Raw genomic sequence first — 14610 nt, 5'->3', positions numbered from 1 at the left:
CCAAATCATTCATTTAACTGAAAAGGACCATGAATGGTGATCTGTTGCTCATGAAACTTGTTAGAGGGAAAACTGCTGTGTTCCTCTTGGCTTTGTTTGCAATGGTCAGGCTGAGAGCGAGCCTAAAGTGTCGCAGCTCTACCTGCCTTGCACCCCCTGGGGCAGGTTGTTTGTGTCATTAAAGTATTGACAGCGCTCAAGATCAGTGGAAGTAGAATATTGCTGAAAGATCAAAGAGTGCCCCTTTGAACAGACTTTATTGCCTTTTTCATCTTATCAGTACTTGCCATTATTAACCTGAGGATTTCTGTCTGAGTGGGCTATAGAGGCAAGGGATGTCACGGGGAAGCAGTAGCAGTAGGAGGACAGGTAAGATGTGGAAGAGATAAGACGATGCACTCTTCCCTTTCGCCCATACACATTACATGTGCTCATATAAACATTCTGATAAAAGTTATATAGCTGAAAGTCTTCTTCGTGTCCGCTCTAGGAAAACAGCAAACGGTGCTGAGCAGCGGATCTGCACAACCAACGGCGCCGACTGCAACCTGAGAGTGTGTGAAAGAAACAGCATGGTCTGGTGTTATCCATCCGCTTGCCTTTGCCTTGCACTACGAGGAGGGACTATGGGAAATAGGTCTGGATCACTGCAAAGAGCTTTTAATGTGTAATGGAAAAATATTGCCTCCTCAGTTTAAGGAAAAAAAAAGTACCTGTCAGTGCATTTAAACACCTAGTGCAGCTGGTTTGGGTATACCTGTATGCCAGATGTCTTTTTTTTTATTCAATGGTTGTAAGTTTTCTAGAATAAGATAAATATATATGTTCTCTCTGCATTTTATGATAGTATTTCTGGCACTTAGTGGCACTTAGAACTATCCCCCTTGATCTATGATTTACTTCATTGTACTCTCAAAAAATTTCTGAATTTTTTTTTTTTTTTTAAATCAGTTACTTAATGAATAAACACCCAGCAAAGACAATTTAGATTCTTGTTGTATTCAGAATGCTGAAAAAGTAGGACTCTCTCAATGGGATCAAGTGTAGATGAAAGAGCATAAACCACACAGGAGATCAGACTCAGTTTCTTAACTGGCTGTTGATGCTGTATGGCTACCTCTAATGGCAGCAAGTTGCTTTACAAACTTTGGTGTCAGGGACAGCTTCGTTATTATCTGGTGCCTGGAGGATTTTCTCCCCAGCTCCTGCCAAAATTGCATCATGGCCTTTCACCAGAGTAGGCAAAATTCGGGACTGTGGTGGTCCCCAAGCAGCTGACCAGAAAACACTATCCTCAGCAGCTTGAAGGATGGAGAATGGACGATCTTTAAAACACCAGAAGCAGGCGGCCACTCGTGCCAATGCTGGCTGTGATGCCCTCTCCCACTCCACGGTGTGTCCTTCCATTCTCCTTATTCATCATTCAGACTTTTATGGGGAGGACCAACTGGATGAAACTGAGAGGGAGCCGTGCCCTATGACAAGAGCATGGACGTATCTGTTACAGATTGCCTAACTTTTCCTTCTCTACTTCCTTCATTGTTACTTCACCCACTAAAAGAGATGTTTGTTCCTGAGTAGCCCCTTCCTAGACTGTCCTCTGCTGCTGGAAGGACACCTAGACTGTGGTGGCAGAGAGATACAGAATCCAGTGGTGCTAAGTCAAAGCCACCTGCAAGTCCCTGATGCCATCACTCCAGGATCTGGGTGTAAATGAAAGCTATGGAATACCCCCACCGGCATACTCTTGGGTCAAATGAGATATGAATCTGATTTAAACTGGGCTCATATGAAACAAAGAACCCAAGAGATGTATATTTGAGATGGATCACCATCGTATCCTGTAGCCCTAGGGCCAGTGAGATGGGGCATGCAGAAGCCCATCGGCATGCAGGAGAGGGGATTTTGGGTGAGCCTTGTGGGTGCAGAAGTGGGGACTTAACACTGAGCATTTGCTCTTAGTATTTCCAACAGCTGAGTGCCTTTAAAATATACTGCTGTGCTCATAATGTCTTGCCAGTGTTTCACATTAACCTTTAGACTATTTGAATTTAACTCTGTAAGTAAGCTAGATAGCTTTCTAAAATGGTAGATAATATAACAAAAAAGGTACAGACATGAATGAAGATATGTGAGCAAAGCAGTTATTAAAATTAGAATGATTTATGCTATAATATTCTGAAATGTCCTGCATGTGGAAATCTAAGTGGCCGTTCTCTTTAATTTGCCCATGGAACAGCTAATTGTGGGGCACTCAGTGGGTAAAATAACCCAAGCTGCAAAAATAAACCCAGGGCAGCAGGAAAGAAAGGACTGCTTCCTTGATACTCTACAATATGTAGGAAAATGCCGTTGAATCAAAGGTCCAAATTTGTTAATAAAATCAAAGGGTTAACCTTTTTTGTTCTAGACTCAAATGCAAAACATGAATATAAAAATGTTTAGCTGTGAACTTATTTATGGCAGCATGTCAGAGACCACAAACCTTCTGAAGGGATCAAAAGTCTACACTAAAACCAGCTGTCTAGAAATCTACTCAGATTTCACACTTCTGAATTAATTTTACCCTGTACGTGTGTTTAAGGTCCTTTACGTCCTTTGAAAAGTTAAAGACTTACTGCTTAGTAAGTAGTTAGCTGGGAACATCATTACATCACTTCGTGTTCCGCTTTACCCGCACAATTTTAAACCAATTTGGTCATTGCAACAGAAGCAGAAACTTATGGGGGCATATCCTCCTGATTCATGAACATAACTCCCATTAACGCTAATAGAAGTTATGCACTCGCGTTGAGAGGAGAATATATCACCGAGAGCTGATGATCATCTTAGACTAACACAGTAGCATGCTGAAATTTCTCTCATACAAAATATGTACTCGCTTTCCTCCTAATTCCCTGATGCATATCACTGCCAGCCCAGAAACACACGCACATGTACCAGAAATGATGTGTGGAAACAGCAACGGGCAGAAGTTACAGTGATGAGAGGCAGAATTCGCAGAGGCGTTTTGAGGTGGATCTTATCAGTGAAGAGGTTGGAGGTCAGCTTCTTATTTAGACAAGAGAAAGTGGAGAGAGAAATTGTCACCTCATGGAAAAGACAAAATAGGGAAAATGAAGCATAAAAGTTTTCTGGTTTACTTATTAGTACAATATGTAATTGGATGGAAGTAGCAGGTTTCAAAAATTTGTCTTACTGTAATGACTATAATTTTTTAGAGATCGAAAATGAATCTGACTAGAAAATACCATTAAACTACCAACTTGCTTAAAATTTAAAGGGTAATTCACATATAATGCTTTTATTTAATAGCCCAATTTACAAAACGTCTAAAATTAATGCAGATCTTTTCAGGACAAAATCAGCTGTAACTGCACCAACTAATTTTTGCTCATTTGAACTGAATTATTAATAAGAGAGAAATATACCATATGTTCCCAAAAGAGCTGGATACATTTATTTCAAATAAAATTGCTGTGTTTGGTGGAATATAAGAGGTTTAAATGCTTTCAGAGAAATGGGTTACTTATATACTGATTTAATAGAGTATAAATCAGGCTGCATAATTAGGGACACAGCTGTTTCCTAACCTAAAGCTGCCAGCTTTTGTTGGTTAAGTTCCTTTATCACCTGCATGGCTTTAATCAGCAATAATTTGTTCTTCTTGTGGAGTAATACAAGTTAATCAATAATTTTGCTGTTTGTACTATACTGGAAAAGGGCTTTTATGGCAGGTTTATCTTAAACTGGGCATACATTCTGATGTGTTCACTTGATTTATTCAATTTTATTGTGTTCCTGATACTAATTTAAAATGAAAGTGAAGGTTATTTTGGTAACACATCCTCTGCCTACATCTGGTACAGAGATATATTGCTTTAACTTTTTAATGCACCTTCTTAAGTTTGCACTATACGCACATTTGGGCATAAAACCAAAATCCTGACTCTATAAGCTAGAACTCCATGAAAACTTCTCCCTTTAGAGCATGCTTGGAGATTTTCATTCAGTCTACATCCCCCAAAAAATGGGATAAAGAGTATTCCTCTTTTATTTAGTTTAGATTTTAAAAGTTTCTTTACAAGATTTCAAAACAAGAAGACCCTGAATACATTTAATCTACAATTGGAATTTACTCTTAACCAACACGTCTGATGGCAAAACCTTGTCGTACTTGGCTTTACTATTAGAAGGTCTACTGAGCAACGAGGGATAAGTAATTATTTCAGCCCCAAAAATACATGTTGACTTACTGACCCCCTTGCAAGCACAGGGCCCTACATGGATGGGGCTGGGAAGGTGGTGGTACATTTTCCCCTGTGGACACCACTAATCTTTCAGAGCTGTCCCTCTGCAAATCCCCATGCAAATTTTGAAGCCCTGGACTTAGACGAGGCTCTGAACCATTAAGGCCAGAGTAAAATTTTACCTTAGGTCAACGTGACTTCATGCTACCCCCAAAGGGACCGTCCTGTTCTCCTCCAGTCCTCAGTCACTTCCACCACATCGGGGATGGATTGCTTGATCAGATCCAATGGAAAATGTTGATCGATTGACAACTGTAGATACCCTAAACTAGGTATCCCAGGTCTCCAGAAAGAGGAATCCCCAGGTGTAGTAGCAAATTTTTATGAGCATTTTTTGCATCTGGTTTTCACTCATTTTGTCCTCTAATATGAATCTAAGTGAACAAAACAGTTCAATCTGATCAACACACGATTTTCAAATGAGTTATCAAGAAGTGTGTACTTTTCAAAAGCCATGTCAATGATATGAAAACAACGGAGACTTGTAGAAGTCTTTTGACATCTAGATGAACTACATGCACAGGGGAGAGGGATGCAGCTCGTGTGTGTATGAAAGAAGCAAACTTTCACTTGTAAAGTTTTAATAGTCTTACAGAGCTATTCATACCTCAAATTTTTCCTCATCTTAAGAATATTATAAAACCTAACTTAAATCTCAGCAAAGTTAGTTCAGAAGTTCCTCTTGACAGGAGTATCTTGGGATTAGGTGGAGACTGCAGAAGGTCTACTTTGAGTTAAGATTGATACATTATATTAAAAAAATGTATAATATTTTCATACAAATACTAATATTGGAAAATATGTAGATACATATATATGTATATTCTTAGGTGTTTAAACATTAGAGTGTATTAATTTTAAAAGTCTTGATTGGCAAGCTGTAGAATGTGACATTTCTAAATGAAATTCTTATATTGTAATTGGCCACATGAATGCCGCTGACTGCTTTCAGCTACCTGTTGAATATTAGAAAAAAGCAGTACACAATACAAATTTTAAACAAAATATGTCTGAATGTTTTTATTTACATCCAATATGATCTCTAACTAATATAAGCCTATGAAAACCCACCTCTGCAAAAGGGGTTTAATTTTCTGAGGTCTGCAGTGGGGGCTCCAGTAGCACTAGCTTCAAGTAAGAGGATGTTCTCTAATTGTATTTTTATTTAGGGGCGGGGGAAGGAGATGGAATGGGCTGTGAGTAATTTCTGACACCAGGTTTTAATTTTAAATAGTTATATCTTAAGTGCATCTGCTACTTCCAGTCTTTCTCCTCGGCTTTCACAGGCTGACACACAGATAATCACATTTCTTGCTTTTAGAGCCAGAATATTCTTTTAAAACCCCAAAGAGGCAATATGCAACTTAAAGTAGAAAATTAGCTTCACTCACAAATTATGCATTAAAGAGACTTTGTATCTCACTACACATCTTGCTCAGAGAGAACTTCCATGTTCGCAGATTCCAGCTGTGCAAGCTATAAAAATTTTATGCTGTAACTTTTACAGATTGAGAAGGAGCTTCTTCAGAGTTAGTCTGGTTCAAAGGAGCTGCCACTAAAGGGCAAGCTCTAGCTCTGTCCCTGGTGACAAGGAGGAAAATCAGAAACTTCTGACCAGTAATTGAAAAATCTACAAACTCTTCTCTTTCCAGACAGGAAAAAAGTAAAATACATAAATCCCAACAGCCATAGAAGTGAAGGAGATAAGTTTTGCAGTGGATGTGCTTTTCTTTCCTCCTTTGGCAGCTCACATCTTCACACTCTGAAGATTTCCCTAGCTTGTTTACACTCACTGCCTATGGTTTACTACAAATAACTGGCTCCCTGGTTTGATGTAAATGTAGAAACCATAGAGACATTACGGCCAAACTCATTTTCCACATCTGTGTGCTCCATGACACAGGTACACCCATGCAAATGTGAGCCATCCATTGTGTGGTCCGTGTACATCAGCAGACGCTCCAGAAGCATCACTCTGCAATCAAACACATATCTGAATTCCTCTAAAAAACCCCTACCCTGCAATAGAGTTGAGGTTTTGGATGACAGGACTAGTTTTTGGCCCTCCCCATGTCTGAAATACATGAATTTCAGATCATTTACTTCCTTCTCCCTGAGTCTGCTTTGTTCCTACAGCCTTATTTCAAAGGATTAATTCAGATTTATAAGTGGGCTCAAACCCACCTTGGTAGCCTCGTGTAATGTTCACATTTTTTACCATTAAGAGTAAAAAACCCCCTAAAACTCCTTTGTAAGTTTAAGTGTCCAAAGACATTTCCCTCTACTGACAAGTAAGGACTCAGAGAAAAGAGGATCTCCAGAATTGACTGATTTTGTTTATAATTAATTTTCATTTTTTCCCTCACTCTTCCAAGTAACACATTAACAGTAATGGAAAAGTTATTTGGGAACATTTAGTTTATAATGTTTATCTTATTGCTACTCAATATATGTTATAGGTTTAAATCAATATGTGTAACCAAAAGAGCTAGTAATCGAAGAGCTTGTGCTTTCTATGCACAAAGAATGTGACTTTTCTCTTTTGTATCTAATACCAGCTGCAAACGTATGCATAGCTGCGGAGGTACAACCTCTAATTCTTAATTTTGAAATGTTGAAAAAAATTCATAAGGGCTTGTAAACAAGATATATTTGGCCATTCTTCCAGTATACTTTGATCTATGTAATAAAGGTCAGTGCTCAGTGCTTCATCCTACGCTCCCCCAAATATCTAATTGCCTAATTATTGCATTATTTCACAGCCAATCAGCTGAACGGGTTTGTATGGGAGTATGGCAGAATAAGAGGGCTGTCAGTCTTTGGTTATGGTCCTATAGTTCTAATTCAAGAATTAAATATCTGTCTTTTCTAAAAGTCATTACATGATTTATTGGAAAATTGGTAGAAACAGCCCTGGGGGGGTTGTGCTCAAAATCTGGTTTAGAAGAGTGGCTGCTAGCTATGACTTTTGATTTTCTTGTCTCAAAATGAATAGCACTGCCTGTTTCTATGCAAATTAAATGTTTGAATATATTTTTTTAAGATAGATTATATTTGCTAATTTAATTGTATTTCTTATGCAGTGGGGTGATTTGCGTTTTGATCTTTCTTGAGGAAGCAAAATTCTCCCCTTTTGCTACTGATTCACAAGAAGTGCAGGACTGCTTTTTTTGTTGTTTGATAGCTCTAAAATGTCTGCAGAAATTGTAGGTCAAGAATTACAGCCATGGTAAATCATGCCTCATGAATGAGAAGTCATCTATGATTTCTCTAGGGTTTTTTTGGTCTGTCTTTAAAACGAGCATAATATTCAGAAGAAAATAAAGTCTTCTTTAACATATTTTGGTTATGAACCGTATGAACATATGAACCATGCCAATATATGCATATTTATGACATTCATCTCTGTTGACATCTAGAATTTAGGCTATATCAAACAGAGAGGAGCCTCTATAAATAATATTTTAGCAACAGCTATTTCCAGTAATGATTTTAAAAAATGTAATTAAGTTTATTTTCTGGATATAAAAATGATGATTACTTCCCATCATGAACCCAAGGAGCTTCCATCCTCTCTCCCCTCACTTGCTGAAACATCGCTAGCAAAGTCTTTTCCTTTATGCAACTTCCAACTATTTTTTTCTTGCCATAAACCCAGAACATGATAGTCATCTTTTTTTGTAGGGCAGTGACTCACTCCTTTTCCTGGGCTTTAGGACTAAACCAGGAATAGGTGACTCATAACTCCTGTGAGTGATGGAGCTAGGGACATCTAGGGGTTGGCAATGCTGGGGGACACCATGGGGCCAGGGTGATGACAGGGTGGTAGCTGGTTCTCTGGGGGCCTGGTAGCCCCCAGCTCCTTCGGTGTGGGCCAGCAACTTTGTCTCTATCACCTGAGTTACTTCTAGATGTGACTTTGCTGACCTACCTGCCTCCATTTCTGAAATAACTGATCCACCTTTGTAATGCCACTGAACAATAAAAGTGATTCCCTTTTCCTGCCATTCCCAGAAGAGCTGCAAAGGAAAGACAAGGACAGGCTTCTTTGTGGCTTCATTCCCCTTCTTTATAGGATGCTCCTCCTATTTCATGCTTCCCAGGCTGAAGGCTCAGAAAAATCAATAACTGCTCCTGCCTTTTCTCCCTCTTTTCTGCCAAAGTGTCTGTCAAAACAATAATGATCACAGCTAGGGAAAAAAAGTCATAAAAATGCACATTTAAAAGCAAACGAGGGGTTAACTTTCCTGTTTATGCACCTGATAGTTTATAAGAATTTTTTGCATGTATTGTCAGCAGCTGGACTCACGTAATAGCCCTAAAGCTGCAAAGGGCAAATAACAGGCACATCAGAGGCAGCTGGACGGATACAATAGATTGAACATCTCCAAAGAACTCCCATTAGAGTCCATTGGGTCAATAATCCACAAACTAAGAAGGATTTACATGATAGACCATAACAGCTGTTTTGGAGCCATTATGTTTTATTAAGGCAAAATCGAGTTTTAAAACTATGGTAATATACATAATTAAGTGAGAGGTCTTGCTGCCTGTGAAGCTGCCATTCTAGGTTACAGCCTAACAAATATATGGCATCAAAATAAGTAACAGGATCGTAATAGGTTATTTACTTGATTCCCCAAAATATTGCTCTGAGAGCCACTGCATTTATTTGAATGAAACTGAAAACTTAGAACAAAGCAATCTGCTCAGACGAGGTAGCTATGAATAAGATGCACCTTTCTTGAGGAAAAGAAAAGAGAAAAATATCTTTTCTACGTTACTTCGACATATTGTATTCAACAGCGACCTAGGAAAACTTGGAATAGCATTGTGACCTATTTTCATGTGTAGCCAAACTGGATTGACTCTCTAACAGGAGGATGGAGAGGAGACGCTACTCTACCTTCTCCTTCCATCACTCTTTGCTCAGGGTACCCAAAAATTATTTTCAGTTTGATTAAATTTAGAGCAGCCTCAAAATTCCTCTAATTCATGCCAGTGAGCAGGACTTTCTGTGTATCAGTTTCATACTTTTCCTTGACAGCAGTGCTTACTACACTTTTGTGGAGAGAAGCCTGCATCAATAAAATCAACTAGGGAAAAAATGAGGGGGAACTCCCAGTTTTTATTGACCTTTTCTTTTGTGCCAGGACCGTAGTATTAAATGGATGTCGAAAACACCAGGCTGTAACTCCTTCCCCCCACAGGTTTGTTCACTAAAAAAGCACTGCAGACATAACACATAACAAGAATATTGTTACATGGTAAATCTGCAAAAGACCTAAACATTAAAAATTAATCTCAAGACTCTATTATTCCTTTGTAACTCAGCACTGCGATGATCTTTGTGTAGTAGAGATCTCCGCAGTGCTCATATATGCTCTTACGCCTAGGCAGAATGCCATGAATTAAGGATGGAGCGTAAACCCTGCCTTTGAATTTCCTGGCTTTTGTTAGTTTGTGTCATAAACTCAACATTATTCAAATCTAGGGTTTTGTATTTAATATTATTAAATGCCTCCTCATCAATGCCAAGTCTGTAATTGGTCACAGTGAATAGGTGATTAGACAGATAAAGTGCAATTGTGATTGCAAAAACTATCACCAGGTTTCAGAGGACAATAATTATGTAGCTTATAATGTTTGAAAATATTGCCTAAATCTCTTTCCCACATGTTGTTTGTGATGGAAAACAATTAGACAAAGGATTCTTTTTCTAAGCTGCCTCTGATTCAGATTTGCCTGATGAATGGTCTTTATACTGAACCCAAAGCATTTGTTCCAAGTAAATTATATGTCATTGCAAATGCAAAAGGTCTGCTTCACAATGTTTATTGGGATAAATTAAATCTTCTAAAGATGGTAAACAGAAGGCCTCAATAATTATTCACTTCTGTATAGTTTAAGCTGAAAAGGATGTTGCAGTTAGAAGGATGGAGATGAGGCAAACAACACTCCCTGCATTGTGTTAACAACATAAGAGGTACAATAGGGAAATTTAATTTGATACTGATCTACATGAGGCATAACACAGCAACACAGTTTCAAATGCTACTTTTCTAATGGCAGCTTTTGAATTGCAAATTTCCACCAAAACCACCTGATTCATTACTTGAACGCGGTCCCAATCAAGTCAAGGAGTTCTCTCTCCTTGGCTTCAATAGGGGCAGGAGCAGGCTCTACTTCCTTGTAATTTCAGGAGGTAGATATAAAACCCGACGGATGCTTTACTTGTGAAAGGCTTGAGTCTGCAAGGTGACTAGCACACAGGCAGCCTATCTAGCGCTCGACAAAAAAGATGCTTCTGGGCTTTGCTGCAGCAAGCCAAATTTCTCCTCGCAACGAAAGGTCAAGTCCTAGAATAGTCTGCAGCCCTTTCGTAAGTGCTTGCCTTGTGCTCAGAAAGGATACTTTTAAAAGTTGGCAGCGATTTGAAAGCGTTCTGTCGCTTCTGTGGGCCATCCAAAACCCACTAAAAGAAATGGCAATCTTTCATTTAATGTTATCAGGCTCCCAATGGAAAATTGCTCTAAAGATGGCAGAGCCCTTCAAAGCAGAAGAGTCTTTGGCAGATGCCTCTTTCGCTGCATCTCCTGTGGCACAAAGCTGTACACCGTGTACGAGCACAGTGCATAAGCGCAGCGAAAATCTCTAGTGCTTTCTCACTTCATGTGAGAACGCTGTGATTCAGCCACTTCACGTGTGAAAAGATACAGTGGGCTGTCTCTGAAATTATATTCTCCTTGAGCCTGAAATAGATATATGGGAACTTTAAAGGATGTCAGCTAATTAGTTTATAATCTATTTTAACATAAAATTGGGTCTGTACGTGTTGTCAGATCATTTTAGTCACCCCATTAGCTCATTCTTGTAACCATTGTAATTTTCCAAATTTCCGGATGGTTAAAACTCACTGGAATCTTGTGCACAGGTGATTAAAAACTGTCCTATGGACTTCTAAAATGCCCTACGGAAAAATATTAGCTGTTACTCAATTTAATTGTTGTCTTTATTAGACTAGTTCTAAAATTTAAAGAATATTTCTTTCTTTCACTTTTAACCCTAGTTCTACATTTCAGATGTTCATACTGCTTGACTCATTGCAACATCCCTGGAAAGATTTTTGCCATTTACTTGCTGTTCATTAGTATTCACAGTCACAAGTACACCTTTAACTCGCATTCATGCACACACTCCCAGATAAAAGTTGTATTAATGGGACTTCATATCTGATCTCAAACACATCTGTATTTAAAGATACATAAACGTTGAAAACCAGATAAATGCTTGCAGGAGTGCAGTTACTTGAAGGCGGCATCCACTTTCCTCTTTGCTTGACACTCCCAATCCTCGATACACCTCAAATCTTCTGCCGCCTGAAAGGACCAGTAGGAAGGCAGAAGGAGAATTTGTACCCCTGCTCTTCTGCAGGGGCAGGGCAAAGTGGATGTAGAGCAGAACAGGTTTGGGGGAGGTGTAGGGCTCTATGGCCACGCACAAACATTAGCGGGGCCAGGCCCGGACAAGCAGACACGTGTGCCCCATTACTTAGGGTGATGCCGGTAAAGTGCCGATAAACACATGAAAGACCTTCACCTCCGAGGATGGCACAGATAATATGTACAAGAGGTGGGTATTCTCTTTTAGTATTTGCAGTAGTTTGTAAATGAAGAAATACCTTCATAACTCAAGGTTTTCCTCTGCTTAGCAGATGGCCAAAGGAAGCTGTGTACTAAACAAGCAGACTTTTCTTTTCAGAGGAAGTTGCTAAAATCCTTTATATGTGAACAAGCTTTTATTAACAACCTTTTTGAATTTTACTAGTGAGCCTAGCAATAATACATGAGTATTGTTAGAAATGTAAATGTAAAGAGATAAGGAAATTTTCAGGCAAATTTATATTTAGTTTCAAAGAAAGCTGCTCGTTTCTAATGACCCTGTTTGCATGGATATCTGATGGCAAGGCTAGGGGAGGGTCACAGCAGATAAAACCTAACAGGATCATTGAATAAAAAACAAATATTTATTTTCTCTTTGTCTCTTTGGGACTCATTTGCATTAAAACTGCAGCTTTTCCAGAGACTGTTAGTGAAAAAAACCCCCTCATTTATGCATTTAATATTAGGAAAGCTCTTTGAGATTAAGGTTGTATAAAAACTGATTCCACTCTACATACTCATCTTTCCACAAAGAATATCAAGTTGAGATGAATGTACGGATACTCGGTTTGTTGTATACCACAAATTTGCATTTTATTGCACCTATGTATTTATATAACTGTATTATAGATCCCATTGTCACACTCGGTTTCTTTCCTGAATTCCGGCTCCTGTTCTACAAAGCCATTTGTCACTTATTTTAACCTTGAGCATGCAAAACTCCTCACAGGCTTAAAATTAAGCGAGAGCTTACAATAAGTGCCGATTCAGGCATGCAGTCAATCTTGCCTGAGTACCTGAAGCTCTTTTGCGTATCTCTGGTACCCTCCTTGCTCTTTGGCTCTGGCAAAAGCTTTTGTCGTCATTCTTAATGTCATGAGATTCCTTTTAGAGATGAAAAATTTGGGGGTGGATACATTTTACTAAATAAATTGTGCTCAAGTCTGGGAAACTCACTGTCATGCTTTAACCTTTTGTAAGGGCAAGGTGGGCAATAACTCCCCCGCGCACATTTTGCACCAGGGACACTCCCAGCAGGGACAAGGTGGGTTCCCACCTGCACAGCACGGGCAGCACCCGTTACGATTGTTGTGCCCCTGCTTTCCTTACCTGGTGGAATGCAAATACCCGAGGGACTGATGAAAATCAGGATGATTACTCCAGGATATTTTGCATGCCTTTTTATTTCTAGCATTGCTGCATTTGATACGCAATAAAAGTGTAAAATGTGACCAGCACACTGAGGTTCTCTCATTTTTTGTTGTTTGTTTGGTGTGAATAAACATGGTGCATCAGGCAATTGTTTTTAAAGCCTTGATCCAAAAAGCTATACAAACATATATTTCTTTTAAACCCGCAGCTGATTTATAAAAGTAAGCAAGCCAAGATAAGAAGGAGCTAGGATTCAAGTTATGCAGTAGGTGGGAACTCTTAATGGAGTTTTATATGGAATAACATTTCACAACAAAATAATTACATCTCTATGCTCCTTAATGATTAACCTGGCTCTTTAGTATTCCTTTCTGAATGCCAACTTCAGTCTTCAGATAGATTACCTCTGAAGTCAATAGGAGAAGTCATGTGTACGTCAAAATATGGAAGTTATCTTTGTCATTAACCTTGAGAAGCATCATTGATTACCAGCAGTAAGATCTAACGGTTTTAGAGAAACAACTGCTTCAAAAACAATTTTCAAGGCATATTTGAAAATGAGTTAGACAAAGCTACAAAAATATGGCATTGATATGATTTGGTACAGCTAGCTCAGAATAGCTTTGTAATGCAGTTCAGTTAGCTTTAGTGGTGTGCTAAAGAAGGTAAAAAATCACCAAATTGCCTTGTTTACCAGTCAAAATTAACAGCTGCTTATGATGCAGGAATTAATAGAAGTAGAGAGCCATGAGTGCAATGCTGGTGCTCTAACAAGATCATTTTAATCAACAAAGCGATCACCAATATGCTGCACTATTGGCTTAAGCTCCTTTGTAACTGAGGTGTATTTGAAAATGTGACCATATGCTTATAACCTGACAGGGAAAAATATATACACATGTGTTTTCTGTGGGTTTGGGAGATATCAAAACGTGCTTCCAAGGAGACTTCCATCCCACTTTTCAGTCTGAAAAGGCTTTGCAAGCATTGATAAATTTAGCTGCCTATATCATCATCAGTTCTTAAAACTACTGATGTTGATTCTCCAGTAGATAAAACACGAGTGATTCGAGTCTTTTTGAAGGAGTGTTTGGAAAGTACAGAATGGGATTCTGTGGGGCATTCTGCATTCGGAGCCTCTGCACCATTAAAAACTTGCGTGTTTAAACTTTAACTGATGGAACTGCCTTTCTTTCAATTTTCTCAATATATATCATACATGATAGAGTATTTTTAACAAAGGGAACTGTGCTGTTACTCAATTTAATGCTTTCCAAGATTAAATAAGTATCTGGCCTACTTTACGTTGCCTTCATTAGAGACATCAGAAACAAAGAATTTAGAAGTAAACGAAACCTTTTTGGACACTTTGTCCATCTGTTTCCCAAGCAGATGATAACATTTTGCACAGCATGGACTCAAATACTAGGGACCTGCCGTTTTCTTTGTAAGCCAAGTGCATTTCAGATCACCAAGAGGTTTTGCTG

Source organism: Leptosomus discolor, chromosome 6 (assembly GCF_034619465.1).
Source record: "Leptosomus discolor isolate bLepDis1 chromosome 6, bLepDis1.hap2, whole genome shotgun sequence".
NCBI lineage: Eukaryota > Metazoa > Chordata > Aves > Leptosomiformes > Leptosomidae > Leptosomus > Leptosomus discolor.
The sequence above is the reverse complement of the archived record's forward strand: the minus strand, read 5'-3'. Positions refer to the sequence as shown.